Source organism: Ictidomys tridecemlineatus, chromosome 15 (assembly GCF_052094955.1).
Source record: "Ictidomys tridecemlineatus isolate mIctTri1 chromosome 15, mIctTri1.hap1, whole genome shotgun sequence".
NCBI lineage: Eukaryota > Metazoa > Chordata > Mammalia > Rodentia > Sciuridae > Ictidomys > Ictidomys tridecemlineatus.
Genome location: NC_135491.1, coordinates 8,214,528 through 8,227,179, shown reverse-complemented (window position 1 = coordinate 8,227,179; position 12,652 = coordinate 8,214,528).

Sequence of the window (12,652 nt, the reverse complement as noted above, 5' to 3'; positions counted from 1 at the left end):
GAAGACTCCTGACTCTAAAGGACAAGAACCTGCTTCAGAGTCAGCAGACAGAGGGGTGGACTGTCACTGACTCCAGGGTCCAGTCCTCCCTTTGCTCTGATTAACATGTGGGAGTGGGTTGCATGGTGTCAGGTTTTAGGGACTGAGATGAGAGAATCTTCATATCTACCACATCAAAGATCCATGGAAGCTCTGTTTCATCCTTGGTCGAGCACTCTCAGTGCCCAGGGGACTTGGGGACCAACAGCTCCACATGTTCAAGCAACACGCCCATCCAGGGGGCCCATAAGTAGTGACAAACTGATTCCAGGAATGCTGAAAGATGCACCTACATTTTTGTCAGTTCCCATGAGCTCCTGTCACCTCCAAGGAAAACCAGCTGATGAATGACATAAACCCCACATTGAAGGCAACGGGGTTTCATGTCGATGTTGATGATCAGGAACAAAAATATTTTCCACTTTTCCTGATATTCCTGGGAGAATCTATAGACTGGGCACTTGTGTGTTGAACTAGGAGCTGTGGACACTGAATCTAGATGTATGTGGCCACAGACTGCTGTGTGCGTCCTGGGGAGAATGACCAACAGTTAGGGCATGAGTATTCATCTGGCTGAAGGCAGAGAAAAGTGAATCAGGCAAAGTTGTAGGAGCACATGTGCTCTGGACAGGCAGAACACTGTGCACATCAAGACCAAAGAGCTACCTTGTATAAAAGGGGAAACTGTTTCCTGAGTTTTGTTTCATTACTAGTATTGCCAAGAAATTCTAGAGAGTTATGGCAATCACGTGACCCTGTGAGTGCTCAGTAGTTATGGAGTGGTGACATGTGCCTAAAGCACTGTGCACACTTAATACGTTTCGCCAGTTGCATCATCCCACCAATCCCATGGGTTGAATGAGGAAGTGTGGACACCACCCAGGTGACAGAGTAAAATGGTGAGCTTTCTAATGGTTTAGTGGTGCACTGTGGTGACACATAATAGGTGGCTTCATTTTGACACAATCATACAAGTGTAATGCCAGATTCATGAGACCCCAATAGGACTTCAGGAGCTGAATTCAATGCAATCACACAAGTGTCTTTATTGCAAGCTCGATCCTGGAGTCACAACTGTTCCCAACACAGCGGTCCCATGGAGTGAGCCCCCGTCCTTTGTTCAGTGAGATTTTTTAGGTTTTTGGGAGGAATGCTCTTTGCATCACAACATCACACAGCATATCATTCATAACCACGAGAAAGTCAAACAACAACTCTTAACATTGATTAGCACATTCACTGGCTAGAGCAAGTTGGGTAGGGGTGATTGGTTACTACAAGAGGGGGATTCCTTTGAACTGATTCGTTTAAGCCATGAGGGGTGTACGTGCTAAACTACATGGTTTCCCAACATGTTATCAACCACTATAAATTCCTGGGGGGGTCATCTGGCATCCCAGGTATTTTGCCTGTCTCATGCTGATTGGTGGTTGCTAGGGGGTTGCTATGGGTCCTCATCTTGTCTGAGTTAGGGACACCTGGCTCTGCAGACCTCTCCTGTTATTTACAGACAAACAACTCAGCAGGGTGGGTATGTGCCTAGAAAGGCTCTGTGGGTTTTTCCAAGGATAAAGATCATGCTCCTTCCTTGGACAGGCCTTGCTGAGACAGAGGCTGGATTCTCAAAAATGGAGTCACATTAGTTCCTCACACACATGGGATGTAATTTGCTCCACTCTGTCCCCAGTGGCTGTGATATTCCCCCACTTTTCCCTCCTCTATCCACTATTATTTATGCACTTCTGCTTTATAGAGATGCATTAAGGTGGAGCCCACTGTGCTGTATTTATAATGCACAGTGCATGATTTTGTCCATTCCACTCTCCATTTTCTCACCTCCGGTCCCTCCTGCCCTCTCATACTTTTCTTCTTCTCCACTGATATTTCCTCTATCTATATGATACCAGAGCACCTGCCACACACATTTCTCACCTTTATTTTAATCTTGGTTCTCCAAAAGAGCAAAAACTTCTCACCCTTCACTTTCTGATTTGGCTTATTTCACTCAGCATGACGTCTTCCAGTTCCATCTATTTCCTGGAAATGCCATAATTTCATCTTTTGTTATGACTTAGTAATACTCCTCTGTGTGTATACACCACACTTCCTTAATCCGTTCTCCTGTTAATGGGTACCTGGGCTAGTTCCAAAACTTGGTTCTTGTGAGTTCTGCTGGTGTATACGTTGATGTGGCTGCATCACCACAGTATTCTGACTTTAGAGATAAATAAATGCCAAGGAGTGGGATTGTTGGGTCACATGGGGTTCCATTCCTAGTCTTTGGAGGAATCTTCATAGTTCTTTCCTGAGAGGTTATACTAAGTTTCATTTCCATTCACAATGTGTGCCCTTTCCCCACAATCTCCCCAGCATTTATTTTTTGTGTTCATGGAGATGGTCTTCCTGAGCAGAGTGAGATGATATCTCAATGTCGTTTTGGTTTCCATTTCTGTGATTGCTAGGGATGCTGAACATTTTATATATATATCTGTTGTCCATTTATATTTGCTCTTCTCAGAAGTGTCCTTTCAGTTCCTTTGGTAAAATGGTTACTTTACTGGACTGAGTCCCTGTGTCAGGATTGTAGTGACACTTAATATATATTTTCTCTGAAGTACACTCTGCCTACAATTGTCACCAGGTTTGACCCAGTCATGCTCTCTGCTGGATCCCACAGTGTCACCCAAATGCATGCTCAGTTCTGAACTTCAGTCCATGCCTTGTCCTGGACCAGTGCTATGTCTGAGGCACAGCAGAGTCCAGCACCCACTGGCCTACTGTGATCTATGCATTGCAGTACACTTGTTCCTGGTGATAAGCAAGTTCATGTTCTATAATGGAAAATGCTGAGTGACCCCTGAGTCAGTGCTGTGCTGGCCACAGTTATTCCCAGTGCCCTCGAATGCCCGCTGTGTAAGGTCTGCAGTTATCCCTGGTGGCACGGAACGCTCTGACTGTATGGCTACAAACTGTCCTTCCTGTCTTATCCCTCTGCTGGGACTCTCCAAACATGTCACTCAGGGGATTCCACAGGAACATGATGAAGTAGATGTCTGTACTTCATCTTTATAGAAAATTCACACAGAGTGGGCCAAAAAACTAGAGTAAGACCAGAAACTTTATAACTGCTATGAAAATCAGAGGGTCAAGTATCCAACATAGAGTCACAGGCTTCCTCCATAAGATTCCTAAAATTTAGGAAATAAAACAAGGAATTAGCAAATGAAAACACATCAAATTAAAAGTTCTGCACAGCGACAGAAGCAAGTATCTGAAGAAGGATGCTAAAGAACGGGAGAGAATCTTCACCAGCTACCCTTCTGACAGAATGTAGAAAGAACCCAGAGAAACTAATCTCCAAAAACTCGAATACACCAGGCAATAAGTGAGCTAATGAACTAAACAGACATTTTCCAAAAGAAGAAATACAGATGGTCAACAAATGTATCAAACAATGTTCAATATCATTAGCAATCAGAGAAATGTAAATCAAAACTGCAAAATCAATTTCATCTCACTCTAATTAGAATTTCAATAGTGAAGACTAATAATAAATTTGGTGAGGGCATGGGAGAAAGGAGCACCTTTGCACTGTTGATGGAATTATAAATCAGCACAACCACTATGAGGTTAGGAATGGAGATTCTTCAACATTAGGAATGGAGCTACCATGTGCCCCAGCTCTGTCACAGCTTGGCATTTACTCAAAAGAATTCCAGTCAGCATAGTAAACAGCAGTACATGTGCACTCACTGGTTATGCCAGTGACACTCACAATAACTAAGTTATGAAACAACCTGTCAAATGATGAGTGGATGCAAAATGTGGTATATATACACCAGGAAGCTTTATTCAGCCATAAAGAAATACAAAGTAAAGTCATTTGCAGGAAACTGAATTCAAATGGAGAACATATTTTTATGTGAGATAAGTAAGACTCAGAAGGTCAATGGTTGTACATTTAATCTCATATGCAGAAGCTGGAAAAGAAAAAGGAAATAGATGAGACAGTGGAGTCTCAAAAATGAACCAGGGGAGGGATGAAGGAGGGAAGGGGAAGGGGCAGGGTGTCCAGCAGTGAAACAGACCTGATTATGCTGTGTGCATGTGGTGCCACCATGAACCCAGCTATTCCTGGGATCATCATGCACCAATAACATAGTAATGTAAAAAGGAAACAGAATCTTACTGAAGGTCATCACCCCACCAAGTGGCAGAGCTGCAATTGGTTCCTGTCTTCCATAGGGAACAATGAATCACAGCTCAGTGAAAATTGCCATTGATTCTCCCAGAGATGGAGGGAGCAGTGGGTCAGTTTTTATCTATTACAGAAGTGAAGATGTTGTTCCCAGTTTGCATTTAGAACATGGTGCAGTGCAGCTGTCAATCCAGTGGAGACATGTGAGCATCGTCATCAGGTAGACCAAGATGTGAATCCTGGAGATCCTTCTGTGCTAGTGAGCACCTTAGCTAAATTCTCCCTTTTTTGATAGGGGTGGTTTGATACCTGTGTTTCACAGATGAACACTATACAACGAACATACATATTCAACCGTGATGAGTGTATGTTGATTTTTGTTGTGATGTTCATAGGGACTGACTTGGGGCATCATGTGAGGTAGGCAAGAGCTCTACCCCTGCATTACATCCAAAGCATCAAATATTCCATATTTTAAGATAAAGTCTCACAAACTGCGCTAGTGACCTCTAAAATGCAATCCACCTGCCTCCGTCATATAGTAGCTAGGGCTCAGGGCTGAATCCCAACCTCTGGCTGAGTACTTATTGACATTGAGGATTGAACATCTGAACATATAACACACAGGAATTCCTGAAACTCCAGGTATTTGAATTTTTGAGTGGACCTTCCTCTCAAATTACCTCCAGAGCTGAGGAGAAGCCACACTCATAAACCCAGGTGGCCTTCCTGCCATTCGTCAAACAGCCTGAATGTGTCTCCATTTCAGGTCACTTACATGTTGGCTCTGTGTGTCACAAGTGTTCCTGAAAGATGGCAGATCCCTCTCTCTCCCTCTCTCCATTCCTCATGTCTTAGCAAAGCCCTGTCAGTGGCTCAGAAGGGCCCTTCTTATCACTATCTAAAATGGGGACTCTCACGACTCCGTCTCTCCCCTCGCTGTGACGTGATACTCCACAGTGGGTGTCTCTGCCTGACTCCACAGGCTACATTTGATCCTGACCTAGGTTGACATTCATTTCTGTGAATGTGGGGTTATTATCTTTCTCCTCATCTGCACTGCATACTCTAGGACGGGGGGACTTGGCTTTAACAATCTGCCTCCAGTCAGACAAGACACTCCCTGAAAATGGGCACATGACCAACCACCATGGGCTGAATTCACAGGCCAGGCCTTCCTCAGAGATTTGGTGTAAGGAACTAGGGACTCTATGTGGATAGAACATTCAGACTCAAACAGGGCAGCTGTGGAGCTGTGAAGAAGAATGACTGTTGCTGCCCCTGAGCCTAGTGCCCCTGACCTGCTCTGTGATCCTCATAAGTAATGTCTGATGTTCACGCCTGCCAGAGAGTAGGGGAGAATGATTTCCAACGTCTTTTCTGTGGCTAACCTTCATGACTGTGTGTTTTCACCAGTTATTTCTTCCCATTAGAACTTCTGGATCTGAAGACTTGAGAGCTAAATTTAGGCCTTGCTGGAAATGATGCCCAAGATATCCAGTTGCCCAGCTCTGCTGCACTGATACCAGTGTGAAAAGCCTTGTTGGTGGGCGGTGGGATAAGCCTTACCTATGCTTTGTGTTCACAGGTGGTGGTGGGATTTACAAAATTTTCATAAAAAATCATAAATAAAATCCATTTATTGTGTTTAGATTGCATTTTGTTTGATAGAAAATCCAGGGACTCTGTCAAGGTGAGCTTGAACATTGATGTGGCTGTGCCATTATCTTATGTAGATTTAAAGTTCTTTGAGTATAGACTGAGGAGTAAGTTGTGGGAGACTAATACTAAATAGCTCTGCTGCATGACCTTTAAATTTAGTGAATTGTACAGTGAACTAAAAGCAGTCAAAAGTAGAGTTTATTTGGACTTTACCTTCATTACAAGATTATGGAGAAATATTTCATAACACCTACCAGGGGCCAATGAGTGGACTGTCCAGTTCAGTTTTAAATGTATCTAAGAAAACTTGTACCTTTGTTTGTGTCACTCTTCCAATATAGTGCTTTAAATATGAGAAAACTGGTGAGGGGGAAACACAGAGTCACTTACAGGGAGAACAGGAAACTGTGTCCCAAGTCTCAGTCAATTCCTAACCACTCATTACAACTCAGCTCAGATAAAACCATGTGTTAAATGCTGAGTAGAAATGAGAGCTCAGAATATATTGTTCCTTTCACCACTGATGTAAGTTTTAAAAGTCCCAGACAGAGCAATTTTTGGTTGTGGGGATGAAAAATAAAACTAGTCTGAAAATTACACTCCTCCAGATCCTCATCATAACGCAATCTGGAGGTGCACGTGAAGAAAAGAAACCCTAAGTGCTGCTACATTTTATTTCTTGTTTTAAGAATGAGAAGCAAGTCTGGGTGATATTCATTTTGCATTGGTAGGCTTCTGTCTGTGTAAAATTAAACATGATTTTTTTAATGCAAGATGTGACAAAGTGAATAGGGAAATTCCAGTCATTTTTACAAGCAAGTGATGAGAGAAGGAAAATACAGGCTCAGAAGGAAGAAACAGGTTTTAAATTTTGTCAGAGCTTTCTAGTTAAACATAAGAGTTGGGTTCATGCAGAGAAACCCACCCATGTGTGGAAGTCTATTTCCATTTCTGATTCCCCTTCCCCATACGCCCCTCCCTCTCCATTCTCCTCCTCTAGCTGACTAGAATTCTTTTTGCTCCTCAATTATCTATATTCATTGGTTCTTTATGTTATCCTATCCTCCTCACCCCATTTTTCTGTAGAAGTGGTTTTTATGTGAAGAGCCCCTTAGTCCTGAACATGTCCCAGGACAGGAAAACCATCACAGTGTCCATGGAAGATCCTGGATCTGTCAGAGGTTACTCTCATGGGAACAGCCCTTTGGGGAAACCCGCCATCTTCTCCTGGTAAACTTTATCAAAGGCCTCAGCTTGGGCTACTGTGAGGTGATTCTTCCAGTCCCCACAGATGCCTGGAAAACATGAAGTAGACGCAGATCAGATCTAGGCATAGGCCTTAAGACGTCGACCTCCTCCCTGCTCTGTGTAGACAGCAGAGTGACCCCTGTGTCATTGGTGAGGCCTTCTCCTGCCTGGCCACGATGCCCATTTCCCCTTCTGCCTGTCTGGAAACTGATCCTGATTGCCCTGCTCTCCCAAACCATCCTGCACAGAATCCACAAGCAGCGATCCTGAATATAAACCAGAACATTTGGACTGGAACTAAGTCTGATTGCTTGTTTCTTGAGCACTTTGGCCCAAGCTAACAAAATGTCTGACCTGGGTAATGAGAGCAGGTCACACCTAGTCTCTCTGCTTTTGCTCATGCCTGTAATCAGTTCTTCTGCACAAAGAACCCATGTTGACCCCTTGCCAAATCCAGTGGCTCCAGTCCCTTGTGGCTCAGAGTCTCCCAGGACGTCCAGTCTCCTTCAATGAAGTTCCCTGGTGCCTTGAGGCTCTAGGTGTAGGGTCCTTGTTGGTTGACTCCATCCCTGGGACTGCCAATTTGCTTTCTTTGCTCCATGAAACAGTTTTCTGATTCAGCTTCAGACGTGCCAGGCTTCCCCCTCCTCAGGGTGTTTACCTTTCCTACTCCTTACTCTCAGCTCTGAACTGTACATCTCCATCCTCGTTCATAGCAATGATCAAACATAATATGTTCTGTGTACTTCCTTTTTGATTGTGCATAAGTTATGCATTTCTAACATATTTAGGTACAAAATCATTTTCACAAATTGCCTAAGAATTACTACTTAAAGGTATTACACTACATATGCTCAATAAACATTTTTTTGAAAGGACTGATAAAGAATGAGGAATGGACTAGCATAATACCCTGCTTTACAGACAAGGATTTTTAAATCTCCCTTGAGTGTTTACCCAGTGTCAGAGTAGTGGGGGTGGAATGGGTGCTAAATATACAGTCATGATTCTTACCATTTATTTAGGTGATTAAACTATTTGCATCATATAAATTAATTTTCACATAGCAGAGCGATCTAATTATTAATAAAAATATAACAATAGTTAAACCAGTGTAAGATAGACAAGTAAACACTAAACTCAGTAAATATAAAGTAGCAGCATATGTCATATGTCATGACTGTCCATATACAACACAGGACTCCCATTTTCATAGTTATCTTCATTAGTACAACAATCTTTACTGATTTCTTCTGCTAGGCCTGGCCTCTTCCCCAAGTCCCATCCCTATCTCTATTTGATGGCTCTGGGTTCCAGGCTCACTGGGTGGCAGGAATCCTGACCTCTTGAATATCTTTTGAAGCATTTAGTATATTGATTCCATGGGTCACCATTTCAGATCGATGTAACTTGGAGGAATTTAAGCAAAACTACTTGGATTAAAAATTATCAATAGGCATGAACCCAAGGGTGGGGACATGATTCATCTTTCCTCACAGGAAAGAGGCCTTACAATGTCTCATAGAAAAAGTCCTCCTCTCTACTCTCTCCAATCGTGTCTTTCTTTGTGTATCTCTCTCCTTACGGCAGTGCTCTGTGGTATGTCACCAGTGGAGTGGTCCAGACACCACCATCTCCAGAACCCCCCTTATCCCCAAGACTGAGTCAACCTTCTCCAGGTACCTGCAGCCCACCCCAGTCCCATGAACACAGCTTTCCTGAAGAAAATGAGAGGCTCTGGGCCATGAAGGATTCAAGTTGAAATGTCCCAACACCTGTATTCCTAGTGCCGGGGGCAAACACAAGATGCCCACGTAGTCTAACCCATTCTGAAACCAGGGCATTTACCTTTTCTTGTAATTAAAAAAGGGTTAATAATGAAAGTTTCAGGCAACATTTGAAAGTTGGACATCTTGTTTTGTTTCATGACTTGGAAGGAGCTGTTCTTGAGGACTGAGTCCAATTCTTCTGGAGTCAACTTATTTCCCAGGAACTGACAGATGCTCTCTATGGTGCCTCTTGGTTCCTACATGTCCTATTAAAATATCAGCAAATCCTATTCAGCATTAAGATTATACTCAGGACATGATGTGTTCACACTTTAAGACTGTACATCACAAGATACTGATTTCAATCCAGGGATGTAAGGTTGGTCAACACAGGCAAATCCATAAATGTATTCCACCACATCAATAGAATTTGCCTTGACAGAGGAACTTGGCTGAGCATCATGAGGGCTGAGTGTGACAAACCTCAAGCCAACATCATGCTAATTGGGAAAAAACTGGAAGAATCTCTCCTAACATCAGAAACAAGGCAAGGATGTCCATTTTCACCACTGACATTCAATAGAGCTCTAGAGACTCGAGCCAGAGGTGTTGGCAGAGAAAGGAATCAAAACCTCACCAGTGGGAAAGAAAGAAGCCGCTTGATCACTGTTTGCAGGTGATAGGAGGCTCTGCTGTGAACACCCAAGAACCTTTCTCCCAAAACTCCTAGAACTGATCAATTGAGGAAAATAGCAACATACAAAATCAACATGCAAAAATAAGCACTTTTCTTCATCATGAGAATGAATGTGCTGAGGAAGAATTCAAGAATGCAATTCCATTCACCAAGGTTTCAACAAATACCCAGGTAGAGGAATGTGATGGTGCAAACCTGTATCCCAAATACTCAGAAGGCTGAGGCAGGAGGATCAAGAGTTCAAACCTCCCTCAGCAACTTAGGAAGGCCCTCTCTCTATATAAAGTATGAAAAGGGACTGGGGATGTGGTTCAGTTACAGAGCACTTGACTAACACCTGCAGAGCCATGGGTCTAAACCCCAGTGTCATAGAATAATAATAATAATAATGCTCAAGTTATCATTTCAAAAATTCTATCTAGTCGCAATCATACTGAAGAGGTAGAGTAACAAAAAAGTGTGCTAATATCAAAACATTCACTTAGATCAGTAGATTAGAAGAGAAGACTCAGAGACAGATCCACACAGATGGAGTCAAATGATCCTCAAGTAAGGCACCAAAAGCAGATGTTGGAGAAAACAAAGCCTATTCAATAAATGGTGCTTGGAAAACTGAAAATATACAGTTAGATTGATGAAGCTAAATCCTGCAGAAAAAATCAACTCCAAGTGGATCAAAAACAGGAATTAGACCTTAAGCACTGTAACTACTACTGGAAATCGTAGTGCCTATCCTCCTACCTGTAGGTGCAAGTGTTACTTCTATAAGAATCCTAGTGTTCAGGAAAGAAAACTAGGAGTTGATAAATGGAGAGGCTCAAGTTAAAAGCTTCTGCAGTGCAGAGACAAGACAGAGAGAGGGCTCACAGAAGGGAGCAAAATCTTTTCCAGCTAGTTTCTGACAGAAGATTAACATCCAGAACGTAAAAAGAACGCAAAATAACTTCATTATTATTATTTCTTTCTTCTAATTAGTTTTACATAGAGTAGAATGCATTTTGATTCCTTGTACACAAACGGAACACAACTTTTCATTTCCCTGGTTTGCACATTGTGGAGTCTGCACTCACACATGGACTTAGGATAATGATGTCCATCTCATTCCACCGTCTTTCCTGCCCCCATGTCTCCTCCCCGGCTTTGCCCAATCAAAGTTCATCTGTACTTCCCTTGACCACCCCTCTTGGTTCAGGTTCAACTTATCACAGAGAACATTTGGCCCTTGCTTTTTAACATTGGCTTTCTTTGCATAGCATGATATTCTAAACCTCCATCCATTTACCTGCAAAGGCTATAATTTATTCTCTCTTAATGCTGAGTAATAGTCCATTGTGTCTAAGTGCCATAGCTTCTTTATCCAACCATCTATTGAAGGGCATCTAGGTTGCTTCCAAGTTTAGCTATTGTGATTGAGCTGGTATGAATACTGACGTGTCTGTGTCACTAATGTCTGCTGATTTTAAGTCCTTTGGGTAAACACCAAGGAGTGGAATAGCTGGGTCAAATGTGGTTCCATTCTAAGTCTTCTAAGGAATCTCCATACTGCTTGCCAGAGTGGTTGCACCCATTTGCAGTAACACCAGCAATGTATGAGTCTGCCTTTTCCCATTATCATATCCTACCACACTTCTTGTTGCTTGTATTTTTGAAAATTGCCATTATGACTGGATTGAGATGAAATCTTAAAGTCGTTTTAATTTTACATTTCTCTACTTACTGGAGATGTTGAACACTTTTTCATGTATTTGTTGATTGATTGTATATCTTCTTCTGAGAAGTGCCTGTTCAGTTCCTTAGTCCATTTAATGATTTGGGATAAGACCAGAAATCTTAACACCAAAAATCAAATAACCAAATCAACAGATGGGAAATCACAATCATTTCTCAAAAGAAGGAATACAATGGCCAATAATTTCATGGGAAAAATTTTCAATGTCTTTAACAACCAGAGAAAAGCAAATTGAAACTACATGGAGATCGTGTGTCACTCCAGTTACAATGGCTATTATCAAGAACACAAATAGGAATAAACACTGGCAGGGACTGAATGAAAAGGAGCACTTACACACTCTTGGGATTGGAGATTAGTTTAACAGCATGGAAATCAGTCTGAAGTTTCCTCAAAAGACTAGGAATGGAACCAGCATGTGCCCTAATCATAGAGCTCCTTGGGATCCATCAAAACAAAGTCAGCACACTAGAGCAACACATGCCCCCAGGTGGATAGCAGTTCAACTCCCAGCAGCTGAGCTCTGGGACCAGCCTTGGTGTCCACTGACTGATGATTAGATACAGAAAATGAGGTTCATACACAATGGAATTTACTCTGTCATAAAGCAGGACTAAATTATGTCATTTGCAGGAAAATGGATAGAACTGGAGACCAGCATGCAAACTGATAAAAGCCAGACTCACTGAGTCAAAGTTGTCTGCTTTCTCTCATATGTGGAACACATGCAGAAGAATAAAATAAGTATACCTCAAAACAAGAGAAAGACCAGCAGAGTCCAGGACAGAGATCTATATGTGAAGAACACTCACTGTTTCCTTGGGTGAAGCATTGAAAATACTGTTCTAGTGAATCTGGTTTCTTACATAGTTTTGTCATAGTCCAATGATAATAACCTGACACAAGAACATTTTTGGGATTTCTCATGATATGTATCACCTTAAATTTAGGGAAAATGAGAAAATGAAAAGTCAGTTTCAGTCAATCATTTCCCACTGTGATCTTGATATTTCCCCAGGCAGTTCTTCCTTAATCTTTATTAAACATGATGGGTTCCTTTAATAAATTAGTTACAGCATTCATTCACCAAATACACATTTTATTCTTTTTATTTTTGTTGGGGTTGCCCCAGCTCCAGAGACTAACTTCCCTATTCCCTGAGAAGAGCCGTACAATGGTGAGCCCTGCTGACTCTCACGATCCATACTCACCAATCAGACTAGCCCTGCTGACTCCCATGATCTTTACCCACCAATCAGAAAGCTCCCCATGCCAACAGTCAAACTCTTCATCCCTTAAACTGTCACAAC